Source organism: Mus musculus, chromosome 7 (assembly GCF_000001635.26).
Source record: "Mus musculus strain C57BL/6J chromosome 7, GRCm38.p6 C57BL/6J".
NCBI classification, from domain to species: domain Eukaryota; kingdom Metazoa; phylum Chordata; class Mammalia; order Rodentia; family Muridae; genus Mus; species Mus musculus.
Window position 1 is genome coordinate 121,527,860 of NC_000073.6, and position 20,062 is coordinate 121,547,921.

General features: G+C 44.2%; 1 long non-coding RNA gene across 2 annotated transcripts in view; it reads right to left on the reverse strand.

The window, feature by feature from the left end:
• Positions 1 to 12,016, reverse strand: part of Gm39081 — a 36,683-nt gene extending 24,667 nt beyond the window's left edge. For both annotated transcript variants that reach the window (XR_869921.2, XR_001778281.2), the window contains exon 1: positions 11,924 to 12,016. This is a non-coding gene — a long non-coding RNA (predicted gene, 39081). The remainder of the gene's footprint in view (positions 1 to 11,923) is intronic.
• Positions 12,017 to 20,062: the final 8,046 nt, after the last annotated feature.

Genomic DNA, 20,062 nt, shown 5'->3' on the forward strand with positions numbered 1-20,062 from the left:
TGCAGAGACTCTGTCTGTCCCTGCGTGTGTCTGCCTGTCTCTGTCTGTTTGTGTCTCTGTGTCAGTCGGATTGTGTCTGTGGAATGACTTTTGTCTGGTCCCTAACTCTGTATTTATTGAACAGCATAGAAAGCATCACATGGAGAAAGAACAGGATACTAGAGAGAGTTTTACAAGAGATGAAGTCACTGACTAACTCCAACTGACCCAGACAACAAGCATCACTGTTTATCAACCAATATCCATAAGTGGTGCTTTCGACCTTTGTGGTAGATTTGAGGAAGTTTCTTCTGACTTCTGTATTTGATGTTCGCAACTAATGATTCACCTGCATTACTCTGAGTCAGGGGCATGGGAGAGTAGTAAGATTGCAGCTATGTAATAGCTTAGGTTGTAAAAGTTGACTCCACGGTGTCTTAGTCAGGGTTTCTATTCCTGCACAAGCATCATGACCAAGAAGCAAGTTGGGGAGGAAAGTGTTTATTCGGCTTACACTTCCATACTGCTGTTCATCACCAAAGGAAGTCAGGACTGGAACTCAAGCAGGTCGGAAAGCAGGAGCTGATGCAGAAGCCATGGAGGGATGCTCTTTACTGCCTTGCTTCCCCTGGCTTGCTCAGCCTGCTCTCTTATAGAACCAAGACTACCAGCCCAGAGATGGTCCCACCCACAAGGGGTCTTTCCCCCTTGATCACTAACTGAGAAAATGCCTTACAGCTGTATCTCATGGAGGCATTTCCCCAACTGAAGCTCCTTTCTCTGTGATAACTCTAGCTGTGTCAAGTTGACACAAAACTAGCCAGTACACATGGGAAATCAAAGGCCAGAGTTCTCTCAAAGTGGGCTAAACAAATGGTCTGAGTACTCATCAGAGAGCAGTCGTAAGTCTTCAGTGACCTCAGGATATATTGTAAACTCAGGCTCTGAGGTCTCTTGGAATGCAAGAAATATTTTCCGAATATTGCATTACTACATGTGGATATGCTATGCACACATTTCTGGGGGGGGGGGGGTCTTTCTTCCTCTACACTGCTATGGGAACTTACTGGTGTCTCTCCTGTGCCATAGTCAACCCAGAAGACATCTTGTACGTGGTCTAAGAGACGTCCCCTCCCTTTCTTTCTGAGTCTTCCAAGCTTCATTCTATGATCTTATCCTCAATGCTGTCAAGTTTTCAACAATCATTTCAGAAATCTCAGGAAATTCTTCTGCTCTCAGCCCTGACGTATTTATCTCCCAACCAAATTCCAAGTTGACCACCTGTATGCCTGGGAAGAAGGAAATGCCAGGACTGGCCTGTGAGTAGCATTTAAGAAGTGCTGACTCTCCACTATGCCTACACAGACAGCCTGTCCTTTCAGGAGCTCCCCCACGCCCATACACTCAAGTGCCAACTCTCTGTTTTAGCCAAGCCTTAGCTATCCTCTGTTACCCAGCAGCTCTTTGCTGTACCAACTTGCTTATGCTGGAGCTGGTGAGGTGGTCTGGGGAAGAGGGGGATGCTAGGCAAGATCCTTATGGACTACTGGCTTTGTCTTATCATTGGTTTCTGACAGTATTTTATATCATGGATGTCAAGGACCACCCAAAATAAGATCTCAACATGGCAAACACTAAATTACAACTGTGACCTAATGTTGGTGCCAAGCCGTTGTCAACCTTGGCATCATTTAGTCATTCAAAGAAGTAAGAGGCCCCTGATCAGGTTTCTAAGGGCACAAGCAAATTAAAAAAACATGAATGTGGGGGTAAGGTTAGTAGACAAAGGAAGAAAGGAGATAGGTGGGCATGAGAGCAATCAGGATGCATTATCAAACTGTGAAAGAACAAATTTAATTAATGATAAGAATAAGTCAGTAGTTAGTTAGCTGTTCTATGCAGAGCCTGGGGCTGGGGGAGGCTTCAAATAATGATTTGTCTTATTGATGTTTTCACATATTTAATTGATAATTTTTTAATATTTATGATGGGCACCATCCCCGGCTCAAAGGACATAGCAGTGAAGGAGAAAGTCAAGTGCCTTATGGGAAAATATTCTGGGGATGCACTAGTTAGTTTTTATCAATTTGACATAAACTATATCCACTTAGGAGAAGGAGCCTAATCTGAAGAACTGAACTGTAGCTATTATCATTATTATTATTATTATTATTATTATTATTATTATTATTATTATTGACTGATGTGGGAGAGTTCAGCCCACTATGGGTGGTGCTACCTCTGGACAGGTGGTACTGGGTAAGAAAGCGGCTGAGCAAGTCATGAAGAGCAAGACGGCGTACTGTGTTCCTCCATGGTTTATCCTTCAGGCTTCTTTCTTGGCTTCTCTCCATTGAGGGACTGTAACCTGTAAGGTGAGATCAATCCTTTCTTCCCCTCAATTGTTTTTGGCCATGGAGTTTATTACAATGGGTAAAGCAAACTAGAGCATGTGGTATATGCAGATATATGGTATATGAGTGAACACACAAGCAGATAACCACAGAAAAAGAAGAAAACAGAATAAGGAGGCAGGGGATGACAGGAGTCCTCATTTCACATAGGGTAGTCAGTGGGGGTCTCTTCAGTGAGGTGACTTGAAATAACAATGCCAGTGACAGGAGAACATCATTCCCGAGATTGGGCGGCAAAGGGGACTGGGCTTGGTGGGGAGCAGAGTGGCCGAGAAAACAGAACACACTTTAAGTTCTGGGATAGGATGGCAGGAGCTTCGGTGAGACCCAAACAAGCCAAATCCTGCAAAGCACCTCATGGCAGACACTCCTGCTCAAAGCTTAAGAGAGAATCTTAAGCCCAAAGGAATATGATTCATCCCCAAAAGCTCTCTTTGGGTACACAGGTCAAGTGTGAGTAGAGAGATGAGCAAGTAGCCCAGGCCATGAGGAGGCCAGGTAGAAGAGACCAGGCATGGGCATCAGAAACAGAGAGGTAGACATAGCTAAGCTGTCTTAGTTTGTCTTCTTTGGCTATACCTGACTACTACATAGCAGGGTACATAGGCAGGGTGACATAAAGAACAGAGGTTTATTTGGCTCTGAGTTCTAAAGACTAGGAAGTCTGGCCTTGGTGTCTAGCAAATGCCCTCTTGCTGTATCAGAACATGGTAGAGGATATCCATTGGTCAGACCAAGCAAGCTTGCCACCTTGGATCTTGCTTCTCTTCATAAAGAACAACTGAGGGTGCTGGAGAGATTGCTAAGTGGTTAGGAGCACTGACTGCTCTTCTAGAGGTCATGAGTTCAAATCCCAGCAACCACATGGTGGCTCACAATCATCTATAATGAGATCTGATGCCCTCTTCTGGTGTGTCTAAAGACAGCTACAGTGTACTTATATATAATAAATCTTTAAAAAAAAAAAAAAAGAGCAACTGAGGCTGTCATGGGACATCCATCTCCATGGCGTCATCTGATTTACTTTCACAGAGCCCCACATCCAAATGCCACTAACACACGGCTTTGGTGATTAATGCCCTAAAATATGGATGCTGGGCAACCAACATTCAAACTGGGGTGTGTTCTGGTGGTGGTGACAGCAGGTCATGCTGAAAACAAAATATTAGAATTGAAATATAAAGAAAGGAGCCTAGCATGGTTTAGACATCCTCCCAATTCTAGAGAAATCCTCGGATCACAAAAGACCCCTCCCAACCCTTTGAAAAGTAAAAGTCAAGGCTGCCTATGTCACCTTCATGCATGGCCACCTATGTCAACTTCATGCAAGGCCACCTATGTCACCCTCATGCATTATGACTATCACCTCAGTCTTTACAATGAGAAATTCATGTAAAATACCCTATTCTCATCAACACCATGGAGCAACTTCTTATGAACTTAGCAACATCTTGGAACTTTCTAGAAAACTTATTCACACTCTCTGGTTGCCTGATCAGTACAGTCTTGAGATAGATTTCCATCTGGGTTGTCTCCTAACCTGGAAGACATGTGTATTAATGTCTGGGGATGTTTTGTTCATTTGATTTTGTAGATGAAATGTCCTAGGTTATATTAGCTTCCTCTAACTAATGGTTGTGAGGATACACTTATTTATCTGCAAATACATTAGCAACATACTTCTCTAACATGATGATAGCATGCTCGTGAGCAGTAACTATGGTTCTTTACCGTGTAGCTTAAAGCACTGGAGCTAGCAAAATCAGTGTGTGATTTATCCTAATTGCCATCTTGAACTGGTCTATATGGAGGACTATATACTTAGTCTCTCTGAGCATCCCAGATTCTGGCTGCCAATTGCTGATGTCGATTAGTCATGTCTGCAAGCTGAATAGCCGGGGATCCTAAGGGCAACACCGTAGAGAGCTCACCTCATAATTCCATTCATGGATGAAGAAATCAAGCCCCCTCCCCCAAAAGTGGCCCTTAATGTCTGTTAGAAGAAAGTTTAGGCCATATGTTAGTGGGCTCTGGCATGCAGAACATTATGCCCTGTTTGACAAGCCCTCCTGCCTGGTTCCTAAACAGCAAGGGAGTAGGGAAGACTGCCTCTGGTTGGGGTGCCGTGCCACCTTCCAATAGCTCCCCCATCGAGTTTTCATTTTTGTTCCACCATGAACATTCTCGGTACCCCGAGAGTTCCTGGGAGCCACGGCTGGGAGCTTCCTTTGTAAGACTCCAAGGAATGAAAGAGTCTCATATGGCCTGGCTTGGTCCCTGCAAACCCCTTTGGGGCCTTGGCCTGAACCTCTCTGGTAATCCCCAGACGCGTCCCCCACCATCACTCTCTGCCCTCCACCAGACAAGGGCTGCACTATTGATCCTGCTGCTGCCCGCAGCCGCCTGTGCCAAGAGATGCAATTTACCACCAGCTCAGAGGTCATCGCAGAGGAGGCCAGCCGCCCGCTGGCGCTGTTATGTCGCTATAAAAACCATTTAAAGGGCCACTTTGTGAACCTCAGCTTTCCTTGCAGCACAGGAGGAGGGAGACAGGGGAAGCCAGGAAGCACAGCGCCCCAGGAGCTTCCTTTCAGGAGCCCCAACCAGATTCAAAACCCCAGAAACCGGTTTCCTCTCTAGGTGCACCCTGAAGATGTTAGGGCTGGTGTGGGGCGCCAAGTGCATCTCCACCCACACCCCGCATCCTCCAGGCTACACAGGTAGAACGAGGATTCAAGAAGGACTCTTCTTAATTCCCCTGTCTCCTCTAAGTCCCCTGTATCCTGGTGTGCGCGAACATACCCGCTCACCTTCCATTTTCTTGTTTGGACAGAGGTAGGTGGTTTTTTTTTTTTTGTTTTTTGGGGTTTTTTTGTTTTGTTTTGTTTTGTTTTGTTTTGTTTTGTTTTGTTTTTGTTTTTGTTTTTTTAATGCCCATCTCTCCGGGAAACCGGAGGACTAGAGAAATGAAGTAAGCTACAGGAAGTTTCACAGATGGCAAACAAGGTAGCCTGGTTTTAACGTTGGAAATTCTGACCCTAAAGCCAGTATCTTAATCTCCTTAGGCCTCAGTGGCACCACATTTTGGTAAGTCTAAGTCTCTCAATTCAGCCACTTGCTTAATAAGCAAAGGCAGAAGACACTAAAGCCAGTTGTGTTGGAAATCCCACTCCGCTCTGCCTGTTCGATTTTGCCACCTACAAGTAGAGTTGGTCATTGCTTCTTGGGCCACCATTAAATTCGTTTCTTTAAAAAAAAAATCCTTGGGGTGTTATTTATCAGACTTTTCTTGATTTCTGATCCGGATTAGAAGCATAGAATTGGCCTGTAGGCTGGGATCCACAAATGCCTACAGTCTGGTGGAAGCCATTTAAACAGGTGATTATAATGTGAAAAGAGGGAAGGAAGGAGGGCTGCCTGAAGAATATGTCCTTGAGTTACCATCTGAAGGATGGTATGAAGTTATCCCGGGCAAAAGAGTTCGGGAAATGAATTTCTGACATGAAGGAAGACTCAGGATGAGCAAGGACACAGCACTGCTGGCAGTCATCAGTTACCACAGCAACGAAGTCATCCCACCATGTCCACACCGCATATGGTCTTGTGCAGAGTGTTATGCAAGTATCAGTGCCTGAATTCTCCAAAGAATTCCATAGAACCTGAGCAAGTGCGCGATGGAGAGAGAGAGAGAGAGAGAGAGAGAGAGAGAGAAGCAATGCAAATCAAGTCCAGCTCTCAGTGGGATCTCCTGTTTGTTTCTTTCAACTTTACCATTTTGTTTTGTTTTGCCTTGTCTTGTCTTGTTTTGAGACAGGTTCTGGCTGTGTAGCCCAGGCTGGCCTGAGACTTTTGACCCTGCCACTGGGGTTACAGGTGAGCATTACCACCTCCTACATTTCTTGAAAACTAATTTTCACTTTATAATCAAGTAACTAAAGGGCTTAATAAAGAGAGATGCAGTTAACTTCTCCTTCCCACACAGTTACTCTGGATATAGTGTGCCCCTGGCTTCTTCACACACCAGTGGCCACAGAGCCATGCTTCTTCTTAAGGGGCTGGATGCATCAAAGGCCACCTTTAATAATCACTCCCTTACAGAAAGGCAGAAGCTGGAGTCTGAGGTCAGCAGGAAAAAGGGATTGTAGGGCAGTGTCTTCATCAACATCCGCCCTAGTGTGTTGGCCGCTGCTACTTTGCTTAGCAGACCTTCCCCAAAGCACCTCCTGCAGAGCCGTGAGCACCACGTCCACTGCCATCCCAAAGCTTCTGCCTTAACCTAGGTTTTCCAGGCATCCTTGTTTTAGGCGAGTCCAGCTCCTCCCCATCCCCCTGGCTCCGTTCCCTGGCTTGGCCATCTGTCTTTGCTGTTCTGTAATATTCAGTCTGTTTCCTGGAGTGTTAGGGTTGGTCTTGGTTGTCAGCTTGACTGTTGAGATGTACCTCTGTATGTCTGTGAGAGGCATTTCAGAGATGATTGGCAGGTGGGACAGTGACGAGGGTAGAAAGGCAGGCCCAGGAATGTGGGCAGCATCTTCCCATGGGAGAGTGGTCCAGATGGAGGGAAGTTGGAGAAAGGCAAAGAGTGCTTCCTGCCAGCCCCTCCATCCTAGCGAGGTGCACAAGGTGGTGGTCTGCTGACATCAGACTACAACTTCTTCTGCACTTCAGTGTGGACTCAACATCAGCAACTCTTCAGAGAACCCCAGGCTTTAGGCCAGGATTGGGATGGCTAAAACAACCACAATGGACAGGGCAGCTACTGGCTTCTCTGCCTTTCCAGCTTGCAAATGGCCATGTTGGACTATGTGACCCCTGGGATGCAAATCAATCAGAGAAATCCTCTTTGTAACACATACATCTATTCTGGGTTTTTCCCTCTAGAGAATCCTAATTAAAAGACCAACATCCCCCTACCCTAACATACATTCTCTTTCCTTTTCCCTTTACTAATTCCCACAGAAATATGTCCCCCACCACCACCACCCCCCCACCGATTCTCCAGAGAAGTCTGATAACAAGGCCACCACTCCCTAAGCACCATCTGCCCGCCGGACTTCATTTGTCATGCAACCATGTAAATGACGGCCACCCTGATTCTGAAGATGGGGAAACTGAGGCCGAGAGAGGGAACGAATGTACTCACGCAGGCGCAGCATCATATTGGCAGTAAAAGCACAGCTCTGACAACCACTGTGTGCCCTCTCCTTTGTCTGAAGGGGGCCTCTAAGAGAGCCACTTGGCCTATCCTTTGCTGTGTCCCCATTATGCCTGAGGGATGCTCAGTGAACATTTGTTGACTTAAATGAATGCTCAAATACCTTAATGACTTTCCTCCCAGCTTGTCTAGGGACTTTTCTATAAAGTTTTATAATTTTGTAATAAATACACTTGGTTGTAATATTATATGTATCACTGTGTCTCCTCAACCCCAAATTACTTTATAAATTAAATAACTCCAAAAATAAGATAGAATGAGCTCGATACAATCCCAAACCCATCCATTCATGCCTCTGTCCTTGCTGTCAATGCCAGCGCTTTCCTAAGCAGGAGAGAACATTGTCAACATATTAATTTGGTATAGCTCATGAAATACACTCAGGCGTGGCAATATTAAAAAAAATCAAGAGGGAGACAAAAATAATCAAAATGGATGGATTTGGGAAATCCTATTCTAAATGCTCCAGGTCTGAGACTATTTATTGAAAGAAACACACCCATTCAAGGAAGGCTATTTGGCAGGCAGAAGAGAATAATCTACAAGAATAAAATGAAACGAATTTGGCAAATGTTCAAGAGAAATAAAAAGATACGTTAAACTTTCCCTTGGGCAAATGGAGAAGAATGTTCATATCTGTGGGCTTCTCTGTGACCCAAACACCCACTCCAACACTGCTGCCGAGCTCTAACATGCTCAAGTTATAAAGATAAAACCTAGCAGTGACTGCTGATAAAAATGGAGCAGTTAAAACTGTATAATAGGTTGTATGAGTGTTCTCTCTCTCTCTCTCTCTCTCTCTCTCTCTCTCTCTTTCTCAATCTATCTTATTATAGTTTTATCTTTTACATAAGGAAGCGCTTTACAGTTTCTTTCTGACATATCTTCAAAGCATTGTTGGGTAAAAACAAGGGTTTTCCAAACCCATGCTCTGTGCTGTCCTAAATATCCAGCTGAAAACTGAGACAGGTCCTAGGTGATGGAGAAGAGTGGAGCAGATGTAGATTGCATACTCAGAACAAAGGGGTGGCCTGTGACTCAGGATGGATGAGGAGAGATGGTGCAAATTTTTGGTTCTGTTACTTAGAATAGTCGTGAAGTTAAAAACTATTAACTGTTTATTTCTGAAATGTCCCATTTGGTATTTTTGGTGTGTGGCCCTTCACTGAAAGTGAAACCACAGATAAGAGAGGACCACTGTGCTTCTCCTATAGGGATGATGGAGCATCACATTCCTCCGTGTTAATTTTAGGCAAATTGAGTTTAAATAATTGGTTGGTACCTTGCTTACTTACCTACATCATTCCTTCATGTAGGCCACAGACTTTCATGAGCATTAAAACCACTGGGGGACAGATTTTGGGGACTGACCCCCTGAAGGACTCTGACTTAAGTGGCCTAGGTGGATCCTCCATGTCCTCATGGGGATTGCTCATGAGATCTGCTTAATCACAGCAGTAATGTGGATATCTGGTGGCACACAGCACACTTGGGAATTAGTCTTCCCTCTCACACCAAATGGCCTTTATGTGTTTCTGGCTCAACATGTATGCAAAATATCAGTGACTTCATCAGCCAGCTTACATTATTTTCCTCCTTCAATAGTAAGCCTTGTTGTAGAAGCCTGGGAGCAGCCTGCTATCTCTGTGACCTCTGGGGACCCAGGCTCCCCCTATCCTGATGTCCCACCCTGATCACCCACCACCATGGTCCAAGGTTGGCTGCTTGTACTTAGCCATTACATCCACATTCCAGGCAGTCAGCAAAAGAAATTAGGGAAATTAAGGAATTAGAAATTAAGTTTTCTTCCCTGTTAAGAGGACTTTCTTGAAAGCCTATACAATACTCTAAGGACATCCCATTGACCTCAATCTAATCATACACTAGCTGCAAACAAGGACAGAAGACCACCCTTTGTCCCGAATGGTGATGAGCCCAACTCACATCAACAGTTTGGTAAACAAAGGGGAAGAGTGGGCTATTGGCAGCCTTGGCCAGAGCGTCCACCCTTCTGCAGCTATCATCAGGGCAGCCCTCCAGGCTGCAGGGGCTGGTTGTCCTCATGTGACAGACATCGTGCTAAGACTTCTGGTCTTATAGACATTTTTCCCTCCTCATCCTCCATCCAAGCACCCACCTCAACTATCTGCAGTCTGCCCGGGGGTAAGGTGTGAACCTCCTCCTGCAAAATGGACTGTCCTGTTTGACCAGGTCGGAGTGCTCTTTGTGATTTTAGTTACTGATATTTGAAAGCCAGGCTATTTATTTTACAGGGGAGTCCAGAGTACTGGGCCCTCTTTAACAAACTCATTGAAAATCTGTCCATACTGGGACCACCCTCATTTGTGGCCACAGCTCGCTCAGCCAAATAGAGCTGCCCTGTACAAAGCATGAAGCGTATACCTCACCATCACACACGTGCGTCTACCTTACCCAAGAACTGTACTTCTGTTACATCCTTGCTTTTCTTTCTTCTTTTTTCAGAGTGCTGGGAATTAAGCCTGTGGCTTCTTACTAGCTGGGCAGGCACTCTACCTCTGAGTTGTATTTCTAGTCTTACTTTCACTTTGAAACCACTCCTTAGCTTAGGTGGGTCTTGAACTTGGGATCCTCCTGCCTCAGCTCTGATGCTGTGTCTGCTGAATTGGTGGCCCCAGAGCTCTCTGTCCTCCCCTAAGGAACCTATCAAGCTTGGTTTGCAGGCAAATGGCACAATGTAGTTGAGATGGCAAGCCTCGATTTAAATCCTGCATGTCTAGCCTCCCTCAGTCCCTCCAGCAGCGGGAAACAGGGTACAGTAAGCTATGCAACACTACAAGAGGTTTCTGCTGCAAAGGAACTCGGGCTCACTGGGTGTGGTCTATGAATCTGTGCAGTTCAAAGTCACAGATCTGGCAGGTGTGGAAGTGCACATCTGCAATCTCTGCACTCAGGGGCTACAGCAGGAGGATCAATGATTAGAAGTCAGTCTGGGTTTCATAAGACCCTGCCATAAACTCATGGGCCTCTGATGAATTACCAAGCCCCCATAATTCTAAACTAATATGTGATACAAAGCTAGTACAAGATGTAGCGACATCACAAGTCCCTGGTAGGGCATCACTCCATCTGAGGCGATCTTACCCAGATGTAGAATGTCTGCTAATTGGAGGAAATGTCAGACAAGCCCAGACTGAGAAACATCCTATACCATAACAGATAAGAACACTCCAAGATGTCAAGATCCTGAAAGACAGAACACACATGGGGGAAGTCAGAGAGACATAAGGATGAAAGATGAAGTGGGTCCTGGACAGGAAGGATGTATGGAGAACTCCACTACAATCTGTGTCAGCTTTTAGTCTTCATGTGCTTGACAGTTGGCTGTTTGTGACAATCCAAATACAGTTTTGTAAGATGTTGACATTGGTGGAAGTTAGGTCTAGGACATTCAGGAACATTCTACCACTTGGTCAACTTTTCTATGTCTAAAATCATTTCCAAATAAGATGTTAAAAAATAAAGTTATTATAAAAATGTTTATCTTGGAGTAAAATTGGTGTCATTCCTCAGGCTCCACCTTCCTTTCTTTTCCTCCCTCCCTCCCTCCCTCCCTCCCTCCCTCCCTCCCTCCCTCCCTCCCTCCCTCCCTTCCTTCCTTCCTTCCTTCCTTCCTTCCTTCCTTCCTTCCTTCCTTCTTCCCCTCCCTCTGTCTTTCTTTCTTATAGACAGGGTCTCTCACTGACCTGGAACTAACCAAGCCGACTAGGTTGCCAAGCCCAGTCAGTAAAATTCTTGCCACACAAGTCTAAGGACTTCAGTTCAGTCTCTAATACTCATGTGAAAACCTGGGTGGGATGTCACATGCTTGTCGCCAGCACCTGGGAGATGGAAACACAAACAACCCTGGGAAAGAAAGGTGGGTGGAGCCTGAGGAATGACATCAAGACTCATGACCTACACACACATATGCGCCAGCACACCCTTACACACATGTACACCCTCATTAGTGGTTATCTTCTGGAGGCACAGTGATGATAAACATATCAATGTACATAAGGGAATGAAGAACGCATTGCTACAGCTGGGCACACGCTGCCATCCCAGCACTCAGGAAGATGAGTGTTGGAGGCCAGCCCGACTCCATAGCAGCGCCACCTGCCGTTCCTGAAGCACTTGGCATCCACCAGTCAGCTTGAAGACTCATCTCCCGCCAGTCTCGCCAGTCACGCCAGTCTCGGGTGTTTACTTCTCAACAGTCGTCCAGTAAGGAAAGTGCAAGCATACTTCTTTTAGAGATGAGCTTGAAAGCCAGGCAAGGTTCTAGCTCACCTACCTGAATACAGTCCGTCTTTGCCAGGTGCCCCTCTCCTGAGGGTGGCCCAAACAACCTAGGGGAGCCCCCCTCTTGCTCTCACTGGCACTCCTGCCCGACACCCACCCTCTTCAGGTTCTGATTTATACTTCCAGAAAATAGCAGCTCTTGCCAGCTTCCTGTTCCTGCCTTTGGATTTCATTAGCAAACCCCATTCTAATTGAACTTTCATTCACTGGGCACAGATCGGCAGTTAATCAAGCTGCTCCCAGCTTGGCTCGCTTCCTTTGGTGGGGGCAGAGACTTCAAGCAGCACTCAGCCCCACTCCTGGGGCAACGTACCCTGTTCTCCAACTGCGTCCTACAGCTCCCTGTGTTCCCAGGACACGGTGCTCTTAGTGATTTCTAAAGAAGACTGTTAGACTCGGATGGTAATCACAGCCCCTTCTGGCACATTCCCTGGACTCTTGGCCTCATTAGAAATCCTCTCCTTGCCTGCTTCCAGCTTCTCTCTTACAAGTAAACGCTCGCCTCTGCTCTCCTGCCTGCCAGACTCTCTGGACACCTCGTTTACTTTTTTTTTTTCTTTCTTAAAGTAACATTTATTGTCACTTTCTCTCATTCTCTGATTAAAGAAAGAATATGTGCTCGTTGCAGAAAAATTGGAAAATGGGGGGAAAATTCACAAAGAAGAAAATAAAACTCAATCATTATGTCACCAGCCAGAAATAAGCCCCGCTGATATATGGAGGTATAGGGGTGCCTTAACTTTCTTAAATATGGCTTTTGTGAAAAATTACACATTATAGGACCAAATCCCTATCCAGAGATCCAAAATGGAGGTAACAGTGGGATGGCTCACCCTACTGCATGATTCCAGTGGACGCCATTCTTATTGTAGCCTACAGGAATGGTACCTTCTGAAGTTGTATGGTGTAGGCAGAGCAGCTGGACATGGTGGCTCGCATAGGAAAACAGTGTGTAGAAAGAGTGAAGCAAACCATCACTGGGACACAGTCCTGGGATTCTTCGAGAAGTCTGGAAATTAAGCAGGTCCAGTGTGGCTTGCAGTCTTCTGTCAGCTGAAAATGATTTGAGTTCATTCAAAACTATTCCCTCTCCTGGTCTAGGATCCTGCCCCATGGGGAATGACCCCAGAGCCTGTTTCTGTTTCTTATGCAGTTAGTTGTCCTTGGTCTGGCTGTCCTGGTTTGGACAGGGCAGGAGCCAAGGACAACTAACTGCATAATGAAAGCCCCAATCATATACTATGGAGATAAAGAGGAAAAGCCATTATCTCTGCACCTCCATGATGGTAAGAGGTTGGTGGGGGGGGGGGGTTCCCTGACCTGACCTGGAGCCTGAGGAGACTACGGACGAGGACCAGCCAGTGAAGGGCAGGGGAGATGCTCTGATCTACTACTAAGCTGCCGAACCTAATGTGACATTTCTTCTTAGAGAGTGCTTTTTTTGTTGTTTTGTTTTTTTATTTTGTTTGTTTGTTTGTTGTTGTTGTTGTTGTTGTTGTCATTGTTGTTTTGGTTTTTCAAGACAGGGTTTATCTGTGTAGCCCTGGCTGTCCTGGAATGCACTCTGTAGACTAGGCTAGTCTCAAACTCAGAAATCTGCCTGTTTCTGCCTCCCAAGTGCTGGGATTAAAGGTGTGCGCCACCACTGCCCAGCAAAAGTGCTTTTCTTTGTGCAACCATTCCGGAAGAAGAGCCATGCAGGGCTGGGTTATGAATGACATGGGAACAAGACCTAAGTGTAGAGTAAACCCCAGCTGTATTCCTGTGACCAGCAGAGACACCTTCTCTGCCTGGTCATTGTACCCTGCCCCCTGTCTCTTTCTTTGCTTCCTGGCTGCCATGAGGTGAACAGCACCCCACACACCCACACTTTGACTACAGTATCTCTGCCTTGCCATGGACCTTAAAAACAATGGAGCCAGATGAGCACAGATTGACATCTTTAAAACCATTAGACAACTGTATTTCTCTGAGGAATTTGTCACAGCAACAAAATGTCTGATGAACATTGAATGTACAGAGAAAAGGAAGCTACACGCTGTCAAGATGCTATAAATATGTTCTGGGATAATCGACTCTTTCCAATCATGTTACTTTTAACAATCCATACAATTGCATTCCATGAATGTACCCAAAATTACATTTCTTGTTTATGGGTGTTTTCATTTATAATCATTTAAGTTTTATACACTAGAAATAAACTGTGGTTTACCTATGGACTAGATGTCAATCTTTGTCCATAACCATCCACATAGGGTATGATGACGCATACCTATAATCCCAACACTCAGGAAGTGGATGCAGGGGCTGCTACCACAAGTCTGGGCTATGAGAGATCTCATCTGAAAAACAGTAGTGACAGGCTAAAGAAATGGCTCAGTGGGTCAGAGCATATTCTGCTCCTGCATAGAGCCCACGGGGCAGCTCATAACCTTCTGTAACTGTAGCCAAAAGATATGACTCCCTCTTGTAGCATCCTTGGGCACCAAACACACATATGTCCATATACATAACCTTCCAGCAAGAACCCAGAATATAAAAATAATTTTAAAGGTTTCCAGGTACTTTATATAATAAATGTATCTATATTACTTTATGTTAAGGTACTTGGTCAAATGGTATGCAGCCTGGATATTCAAGCCGCCTACACACAGGTTATATCAAAATTCTACATATGCTGTGTAAGTGCTCTTGCCTCCTGATATGCAGTGGCTATAGAGATGTATAATAAAGTGGGTTGCCTAAACATAGTATTTTAAGACATCAGTCAAATACCACTGGGGCACCCAAATGACTGAATATCACATTCACCAAAATTCTTGTTTTCACAGGCTGGGAGGAATTGCTGTGTGTAGAGGGGAGATGAGTGCCCTCTAAAGGCTGGCTTTGGAAACAGAGGACCATTAAACTCCTTATCTAAGGTTGGCTAAGCTGTGTTACCAGGTCATCTCAGAGAAACCGACATCCACTGAACTCTTCTTCACTCTTTCCCACAGGTCAAAAAGTTTCTCCTTTTTAGATCTACTGGGCAAATATTTACTGAACAACAGTTCCAATCGTGTAAAGCTCTGTTATTAACATGGTTGTTTGTGATTATCTGGTGCATGATTTAAGTGAGTTGAAGAACAGCATCTTTAGACTTCCTACTTCTTAAAGAAAAGGGAGAGTGTGTGTGTGTGTGTGTGTGTGTGTGTGCGCGCGCGCACCCATGCTTATACCTGTTTATAAGCAAAAGAAAATACAAAAGGAAGTCTTAGCACATTTTAACAGTGTCCAGTAGTGATATTGGTTTAGACATAGAAAGACATGTTTACTAGCTCTCTTTTAGATGCTTGAATGACATGATTAACTTATTTTAATAAGTGTGTGCAGCTCTTATAATTCAGTGAATAGTTTGTGTGTATATGTGACCCATGTGTGTGAATGTCATGTGTGCAGGTGCATGTATATGTTCCACTGCACACATACAGATGGAGGCCAGAGGACAACATTGGGTGCCATTCAATCAGGCACCATCCACCTTTCTATTCTTTTTAAGCAGGGCTATTGATGTCTCAGAGTTCATACATAGGCTAGGCTGGCTGTTCAGCCAGTCCTAGCAATCTACCTGTCTCTATGTTTAGAGCTGAGATAATTAGTATGTCCCTCCACACTCAGATTTTTTAACCTGTGTTGTGGAGATTCAATGCAGGCCATTATATTTGCATAACAATAACGTTAACCAACTAAGTCATATCACCAACCCCAACATTTAATTGTTAAAATTCCGTATGAGCAGGCATACCCTACCAGATCTCAGTCCATCTCTGACTAACAATGAGAAGTCTGCCATTGCTTAGTGCTAATGATATGGAAGCCATAGAAGGTGTTTCCTTTGCCATTGACCATATGATTTGAGGTTATCTGTATGATTTTCTCTACCCTACCTGTGGTGCTTTGAATAGGGATGCCCCCATATGGGCTCGTATAATTGAATACTTGGTCATTAGTGCTACTTGAAAGTGATTAAGGGATATAGCCTTGTTGGAGGAAGTGTGTCAGTGGAAGTGGACTTTAGAGTTTTGAATTCTCAAGCTAGGCTTAGTGTCTCTCTCTTTCTGCTGCCTGCTGATTCAGATGTAGAACTCTCAACTTTCTCAGCACCATGTCTGCCCGAATGCCACCATGTTCTCTACCATGATGAAAATGAATTAAACCTTTGGACCTGTAAGTCAGTCCCAATTAAATGTTTTCCTTCATAAGAGTTTCTATGACCATGGTGTCTCTTCATAGCAACAGAACATTGACTAAGACAGAACTTGGTACCAGGAGTTGGGTACTGCTGTAACAGGCCTGACCATGCTGCTGTTTGGAGGAGTGTGAACGCTTTGGGATTTTGAACTAGAAAAGCAATTGGAAACTTTAATGAGTCATCAAAATAGGAACACAGAAGACAATGCTAATGGTAATTTGAACTGTGATATCCCAGTTCAAGAATGTCAAAGGGAAAGGATATTACTATGTGACCTAGAGACTTTTCCTGTGATATTGTGGCAAAAAATGTGGCTTATTTTTGCCTTGGCCCAAAAAAATCTCCCTGAAGCCAAATTGAAGAGTTTTGGATTAATGGGGTTGGCAGAGGAGATTTCAAGACAATCTAGTATTAACTCTGTCATGTGGTTATTAGCAGTCACATGACATACACATATATGTAGATCTATAATGAAAATGAGCAAGCTAAACAAGGAAAAACATAAAATGTAGAGTTTGAAGGGAAAAGGAGCACCAGGAAATATGATGGAGCTGAGTCCTGGAAAACAATCTTAAAGAAAAACCTGATCCTAAAGAAAATAAAGGGAGTGCTGAGCACAGGACAAGACCCTACCCAGCTAAGCTTCCAGCTTATAAAAAAGCAATTAAAGAAAAGTTTAGGACCCAGCATAATGATGCTTTAATCCCAGCTCTTGGGAGGCAGAGTTAGTTGGATCTCTGAGATCAAGGCTAGCCCAGTCTACAGAGTGAGTTCTAGGTCAGCCAAGCTCAGACAGTGAAAGAACCTATTGAAAATAGAAAGCTGATGAGATATATTGAACAAGGAGGCCATGCTCTAGCCCAGCAAGCATGAAAAAGATGGCAGCTTTGGCCATGTGGTTCAGGCTTTCGAGTCACAGATACAAGAAACTTGTTGTAGAATCTCCTATTGTAGATAAGGAAAGCTGCTGAGACCACATGTGTATCTGGTTATCCCTGCACGGGGGCCTAGAGAGGCCATTGAATGGAGTTGTGAAGGTGGAGCCTAGATTACCTTGGACATCCCAAGATGTTGGAGGTGCTAGCACTGTGGAATACATGCCAAGGAAATCTGCTAACAGGGAGTAGAACCATCGCAAGAGAAAGAACTATGTGGCAGTTAACAAAGCTGAAAGGAGTTGGAGATTTGAAGAGTCTTTTGGCCTTAGACATGAAGGTACAGAGTTTGGAATTTGCCCTGCTGGTTTTAGGTTGTCCTCTGGTCCATCATTTCCTCATTGTGTTCCTTTTCCTCCCTTTTGGAACAGCAATGTTTATTCTGTGTCACTGTCTGTTGGAAGTATGTTACCCGCTTTTTAATTTCAATTTTGACAGGGAATTATAGTTAAGAGATTTCCATGAGTCTCTGAAGGGACTTTAAATTTTTGACTTTTAAAATGTGTTGAAACTGTGATAGACAGTGGATGGGGACTTTTTGGAATTGGACTGAGTGTAGTTTTGTGTTATGGTATGGCTGCAGTCTATGGAATCCAGGAGTTGAAGTGGGGTCCGAACAGGAGTGGGTTCTATGGGCTCATATAGTTGAATGCTTAGTCATTAGAGAGGGGTTCTAGAGGGAGTGGGAGGTGGGGCCTTGCTAGGGAAGGGCTCTGGGGTTTCAAATGCTCAAGCCAGACCCAGTGTCTCTCTCATCCTGCTGCCTGCTGATCCAGATATAGAACCTCTCAACTTCTCTAGCACCATGTCTGCCTTCATGCCCTCATGGTTCCTGCCCTGACAACAATGGAGTAAACCTCTGAACCTGAAAGCAAGCCCCAGTTAGATGCTTTCCTTTATAAGAGTTGCCATGCTCATGGATGTGTTGCAGCTCTGAGGAAAATGGTTCCCTCAATGGAAGCGTTGCAGCTCTGAAGGGAAAGGTATCCTGGTAGTTGGGAGCCAAGGAATACCACAAAGTCACACCACACAACAAACATCACACACGAGATTCATTGGGAGAAACACAAGAGGGTGACTACCTCTTCTTGGAAAAGAAGCAACAAAGAATTAGGCAGGAGGCAGTTCTATAGAGCTCCTTAGGGTTGGAGCTTTCCCGAGTGCCCTGGGATTGATGGCATTCTGTAGCCTGATCTTGGGGCAAGCTCTGGATTTGGTGGAATTTTGAGCTCAGGGATTGGTAGGTTTTTGAGCCCTGGAATAAGTGGGTGTTAAGATATAAAAATCTTCACAGTACTTGAGAACTGTGCTATGAACCCTATTTTCCTAGAGCTGGTAAGAAAAAAATGGATATTAATTATTTTCACACACATTTTTACAATATCTACAGACTAATCATCTGGCTTCCCACTGGGGAGTTACTGATGTGGCCAAATATGTTCACCACCTTGTTAATATTGAGCCACCCTTGCATTGCAAAATTGAACTTGACTGAGTCCTACCCTCTTGTACAGCTTCTTACACTGAGAGATCTCATAATTGAATGTGCAGTCTCTACCAAAAATTGGCAATGGCAAAAGGTCGCTTAACACATAACTACAAAATCAATTAGAAATCACATGCATCGTGCATTGGAGGCATTTCTGAAGCACTCACCCATGATGCATCAGGAAACTTCACTCAGCCATGGTCCTGAACATATAATGTGCACAGGGCATCTTATCACACCACTGGAGGCCAACAAACACTGCCAGAAACACCTCCGCTCAGATTTGATTTGGAGTCTGTGAATTGCAGTGTTTTGACTGATACACAAAGTCTTCTTCTCTTACAGAAATTTGTGTAATGATTTAATTCCAGAAAACAGACTCTTACCTTTTCCTGCTGTCATTCTTCAGCGTCTAAGTATCAGATGATATCCTTGGCTTATATTGTGTGAGAAAGTTAAAGTGCTTTCTGAGCTGCTGACTTGCATTTTACAAATGCCATTAAGTGTTAGTTTTAATTTGGAATTAAAACAGAATTTCCAATAATTTCTGAAATGACCCTAAACCTACTTATGCCACTTTTACTATATTTTTAAAAGTGAAGCGGCATTCTGACCATTGAGGATTATAAAAATCAAAATATTGATTACCTCTGAAAAAACATTGAAGATGTTCTCTATACTGTAGTATGGAGTAGTAGATACTCAGGAAAGATTCTCTTTATGTGAAAATAAACAAGTGTATCCATCGAATTAGAAGATTCCCCTTCATCTTCTACAAATGGGAATAGTAGATGTATACCAAAGAATATTTGAAATAAATTTCTTTATGATTCTATGTCAGAAATATTTGATCTGTGTGCCTGTTTTATTTATCAGTGTACATGGGACATGTAAGTTTCTCAGGCTGAAAATGGTCAGAAGAACAAAGAATTAAGAATCCAGGTATAGTAACAGAACCGTTTGGTTAGAATTAAATCAGTAATGTTTTACTTAGGATTTTTAAATTGATACACATAGGAGTATTTGGATGGTTAATATTGACTTTTCTGTGAATATTTTTGGGGGGTGGGGGTTTCTCTATATAGCTCTGGCTATCCTAGAACTCACTTTGTAGACCAGGCTGGCCTTGAATTCAGAAATCCACCTGCCTCTGCCTCCTGAGTGCTGGGATTAAAGGCGTGCGCCACCAAGCCCGGCATGAATTTTTTTTTTTAACTTTTGTATCTGTTCTGACAGATTTGCAAAGTGATTTGAGAAATGTCTTTTTCTTTGTTGTAGCCATCCTAGTCTGAAATATCTGGCCCTTTGAGTGCTGCAAAGGCAGGGTCCGTATGTCCATACATGTCTAGCAAGCTCTTTTAGGAAGTGAAGTCTCGCTGTGTGAAGCGCTTTTGCCATTTGCTTCAGGGCTGTTGGGCTGCTTGCGCTTCCCACTTGTTTTATTCATTTCCTTGAGGATGCCATGTCACTCTGTGT